The sequence below is a fragment of the Megascapheus bottae genome, chromosome 2 (assembly GCF_031878675.1).
Source record: "Megascapheus bottae isolate mThoBot1 chromosome 2, mThoBot2.hap1, whole genome shotgun sequence".
Taxonomy (NCBI): Eukaryota; Metazoa; Chordata; class Mammalia; order Rodentia; family Geomyidae; genus Megascapheus; species Megascapheus bottae.
This window is the reverse complement of record NC_143510.1, coordinates 93,095,915-93,100,828: the sequence shown is the minus strand read 5'-3', so window position 1 is coordinate 93,100,828 and position 4,914 is coordinate 93,095,915. Positions and strand designations below refer to the sequence as shown.

The window sequence follows — 4,914 nt, the reverse complement described above, 5'->3', positions numbered from 1 at the left end:
AAGAATCTCTCTGCTTCCCCACAGCCTCTTCAAGTTCTCTGAACTGTGTGCCACACACAGTAACTGCTCAGAAGATCTCTGACCTCAAAGCCTGGGCTCTGAAGTCCCTGAAGAAATCCCTGCCCACCCACTGACTGTGAAATTCTGTGTCACTCAGACTCTGTTTCCTTGGAGAAGGTGACTGAGGGTGGCAAGGAATGACCCCTCCCTGCTATGTGGGTGGCAGCGGCAGCTGAGCTGGCACACCTGTCCCTCCCCACTCAGCTGTCTATTCTTAGCAGGGAATAGGGACACACCTATTGTTGGCAACAGCCAACAAGCACCCCACCCTTGTTCCCCATTGTCCTCTAGGCAGGCAGTTTCCAGACCCTGCCCACCGGCGCCCCCGGCCAGGGAAGAAGAGCTACCTGGTTGGTGGAGCTAGAACATGGGTGAGCACCAAGGGAGGGTGAGCGCAGGGCCAGGAGAGCCCTGGGCTGGGTGTAGGGTGAGTCACCACCATAAAGCTGGTCATGGTGACACCGGACACCCACATCCTGCCTGGAGGGAACTGTGTCTCCTGCCCAAACAGAACGGCTTTGAGAAATCCAGGAAACCCAAAGGCAAATGGAAAGTTTTGTCTTTCCCCTGTGCCCAGACATAGGAGCTCCTTCACACGTTTACAGCCCTCAGCCTGTGCCCAGCTGGACCTGCCACTTGGCCTGCACGGGCTTTTCCAAGTCCTGGCTGGGTGCTCTCCTCCCCGCTCTGTGTGAGTACGAGTGCTTGCTAAGACCCAATTCAACTCTCCATCCTCAGATCTCAGCCTCCTGAGTAGCTAGGATTACAGGCAAGAGCCACTGTGCCTGCTTAATTGTATACTTCTCCATAGAGCAAGCCAACTGAAGAGAGACTGGCCTGTGGCTCCACCTCCATGACGCTCTGGAAAAGGCAGGACTACAGAGAAGGTAAACAGATCCATGGCTGCCAGAGGATTGGAGTGGCAAAGGATATGTGTGCCCAGCACAGGGTTTAGAGGTGAAACTACTCACCAGGATATATAACTAGCTGGGCACAGAAACTGGTCCAAAATGCATAGACTGCAGCACAAGCAGCATGTCTTAATGCCAATTGTGGACTTCAGTAATAATAATGTATCTGAGCCGGCAAGGTGGTTCACGCCTGTCATTCCAGCCACTCAGGAGGCTGAGATCTGAGGTTCAAAGCCAGCCCAAGCACAAAAGGACCTGTGACTCTTATCTCCAATTAAGCTCTAGAAAATGGAAAGTGGGGCTTGGCTCAAGGGTAGGGTGGTAGCCTTGAGCTGAGGAACTAAGGGACAGTGCCCAGGCCAAGTTCAAGCCCCATGACCCACCCCCCTCTCCAAAAAAAATAGTAATGTATCTGCCAGGAGTGGTTGTATGTAACTGTAATCAGCAAAGTTAGCCCAAGACTATATCTGAAAAACCCTAAAAATGGAAGAACTGGAGGTGTGGCTCAAGATGAGTTCAGTCCCCAGTATAAAAACAATAACAAGCCAGGCTCTCATGGAGCACACCTATAATCCTAACTATTCAGGAGGCTGGGATGTGAGGATCTCTGTTCAAAGCCAGCCCGGGCAGAAAAGCCCATAAGACTCTTATCTCCAATGAACTACTCAGGGAACTGGGAGTGTGGCCTAGCGATAGAGTGCTAGCCTTGAACAAAAACAGCACAGGGACAGCACAGGCCCAGTGTTCAAGCCCCAGGACCAGTAAAAAACAAATGAACCAACTAAGAATTAACATATTGATAATCTGTTGGCCAGCTATAACACATGACCCGAATGTGCCATGTTACCATCTTGAGACACCAATGTTGGGATGTGGGTTTAGGGGGAGTCACTTCATTTTCTAACCAGTTTTCTGTGAACCTAAAACTGGTCTTTTGTGTGTGCGTGGGGGGGGGGGTCATGGGGCTTGAACTAGGCCTGGGCACTGTCCCTGAGCTCTTCAACTCAAGGCTACCACCCTACCCTTGAGCCAAGACCCACTTTCCATTTTCTAGAGTTTAATTGGAAATAAGAGTCTCAGGATCTTTAATGCCCAGGCTGGCTTTAAACCTTGATCTCAGAACCTTTGAACCTTTAAACCACAGATCTCAACCTCCTGAGTAGCTAGGATTACAGGCATGAGCTACTGCACCCAGCTTTAAAACTGGTCTTTTGAAATGTCCACTTTAAAATAAAAAGATATCACTACTCATACATATACATATGATACATGTATACATATACATCATATACATATATGACATATATATATTTTTTTTTTTTGGCAGTACTGAGATTTAACTCAGGACCTTCTGTACTTAAATCAATCTACTGCTTGAACCACATACTCCAGGCCTTATTTGCTTCCATTATTTTTCATATAGGATCTCTTTCTGGACTGTAATCCTCCTGCATATGGCCTCCCATATGCCTGGGATTATAGTCATGAACCTCCATGCATGTTTTATTAATTCGAGATGGAGTCTCACTGAGGGCTGGCCTTGAACCTTCATCTTCCCAGTCTCTTCCTCTGGAGTAGCTGGGATTGCTGCTATGAGTCACCACACTGGGCCCTTGCCATTGTTTACCGCAGTAAGCATTGTGGATGCTTATTCCAGCTGTGTGTGTGTGTGTGTGTGGAGCGTTCTCCTACTGAAGGACATACATTATTCTCAGCCATCTGTCTCTTTAAAAAAAAATTTTTTTAAGCTAAGGTACAGCATAGTAGACCCAGGCCTTGAATTCAAGCCCAGCATTGGCACCAACAAAGCACAAAAGTCCTACAGCTGCAGTTTGCCTCATAGAGCATGCAGACAATGTCCAGGTGGCTGCTCCTGCTTCTCAGAATGGCTATCACCACTTTATCACCAAGAGAAAGGGCTTGGGAGGAGGAGGGGGGTAGGAAACAGCTAAGAATGTGGGAATGGAGCAGCAGGGCTGAAGGTGAGAGGTGGAAGGTCAGAGACTGCCTGGGCAGTCCACCCACATTGACCAGCCATGCTGGGGAGGTCTTCAGGGTCAGGGGATGGGCTGGTGACCCAGTCCTGCTCTCCCCATGCTCTTCTTTATTGGGAGACAGAGCATGGTTTGGGGGTACAGTGGGGAGTGGCTTTGGTGCCCTCTGGGACCTGTAAGGGCTTTGTGTCTCTGAGCCTCCATTTCCCCAAGGGCAAAGTGGGGACCCATGAGATGCTCTGTGCGAGGCCCACCACAGAAGCGATGTGCTGAGCACTGGACTGCGGCAGAGTCTGACCAGTGGACAACAGTCAGGGAGCTGTGGGCCCCGGCTCTGGGTGTCCACCTTCTGGGCACTGAGGAGGAGTGCCCTGACCTATAATTAGCCCACACCTCTCTCCCCAGTGCCCACGTGCCCTGCTCATTCCCCTTAATGACCACACCGGTTACAAGATGAAATCTCAAGCCAGGGTTGAAACCAGTTGCACAGAGAACAGAATTGTCACAACAGGAAGGGTGTGACCAGAGCCTGCCCAGGGACAGCAGGAGGAGGTGTGGCCTGGCTTTCTGTACCCCAGGCCTCGGCATCCCACCCCTCTGCACACCAGCCTTCCAGAAGGCCACTGAGCACACACACACACACACACACACACACACACACACACGCACTAAGCTGGTGCAGGATGCAGGCTCCTCTGGTTCCCCTGACCTTGGCCACAAACTGCAAGGACAAAACAGTTGTCCCACCTCTCAGTACCCCTGTTGTCTGACCCCCCCAGGCACCCTCCGAGCCCTGCTTGTCTCTGAAGCCGCCTCCTGGCCTCCTGTGTGCAACCTCTCTTTGGTCCTCCCATCAGGACTTGCCTGTTGGTGGTGCCAGCATGCTTGCTTTCAGGCCTAGTGTGGGCCAGTGGCTTGTGGGAGCACACATATGGGCAGATGGGGAGGAGGGAAAGGCCTGGAGGATGGGGAGGAGTGCTGACTTTTGGGGAGGCAGAATTGACTGTTCCTTTCTGTTGGGGAGGGAATGTGGGGCGGAAGCTGGGGGCTAGCAAGATGGAGCTGGACTCTACCCCTGTTAGGGGCCCAAAGGTGGCTCTAAGGAGCAGGTGCAGCATGTGTGTGTGTGTGTGTGTGTGTGTGTGTGTGTGTGTGTGTGCGTACGTACGTGTGTGCGTGTAATTCATTGTAGATAAAAGTCTCTTGGACTTTTCTGGTCTGGCTGGCTTTGCATTGAGATCCTCAGATTCCAGCCTCCCTAGTTGCTAGGATTACAGGTGTGAGCTGCCTGGGTTGGGCTGGTCTGTTTCTATAATAGTTCTGCTCATTCATCTCTAATCTGTGCTCACCACAGAAGGTTCGTGCTGCACTGAAAAGAAGTTGAAAGGGACAACACATGCCTTGGGATTTCTCCTGTTGGTGTGGTGTTTGTAACGAATCTGGCTGGATGACAACAATAGAAATCTGCCATACACCAGGCGTCCACACACCAGCACCTGAGGATGCATGCGGACAAATAGGATTGGACACCTTTCTATTCGTGGGAGAAAATAGAATAATGAAGCTTGAAGAACTGTTTAGAAAACAGGGAAGGGAGGACTCAGGGAGTGAGATGGAGGGAGGGACTTTGGTAGAGGTATATTGTACATATTTATGGAAATGTCACAATGAAAACCCCTTGTACAACTAATAAAAAATCCTTAACAAACAACAACAACAAAAAAGCCCATAGTTGGTGGTTCACACCTGTAATTCTAGCACAGGCAGGAAGGTCTATGATACTTTTTTTATTTTTATTTTTATTTATTTTTTTTTTTTTGCCAGTCCTGGGCTTGAGCTCAGGGCCTGAGCACTGTCCTTGGACTTTCTCAAGGCTAGAGCTGTACCACTTGAGCCTCTGCACCACTTCCGGCTTTTTTTTCTATATGTGGTACCGAGGAATCGAACCC

At 50.1% G+C, this 4,914-nt stretch overlaps 1 long non-coding RNA gene across 1 annotated transcript; it reads left to right on the top strand.

Annotated features, from left to right (window-relative positions):
• The first annotated feature begins 342 nt into the window (after nt 1-342).
• Nucleotides 343-4,671, top strand: LOC150067655 (uncharacterized). The gene is made up of 4 exons (XR_016539676.1): nt 343-431; nt 638-751; nt 872-947; nt 4,320-4,671. It is a non-coding gene; the product is annotated as an uncharacterized LOC150067655 (long non-coding RNA).
• The last annotated feature ends 243 nt before the right edge of the window (nt 4,672-4,914 follow it).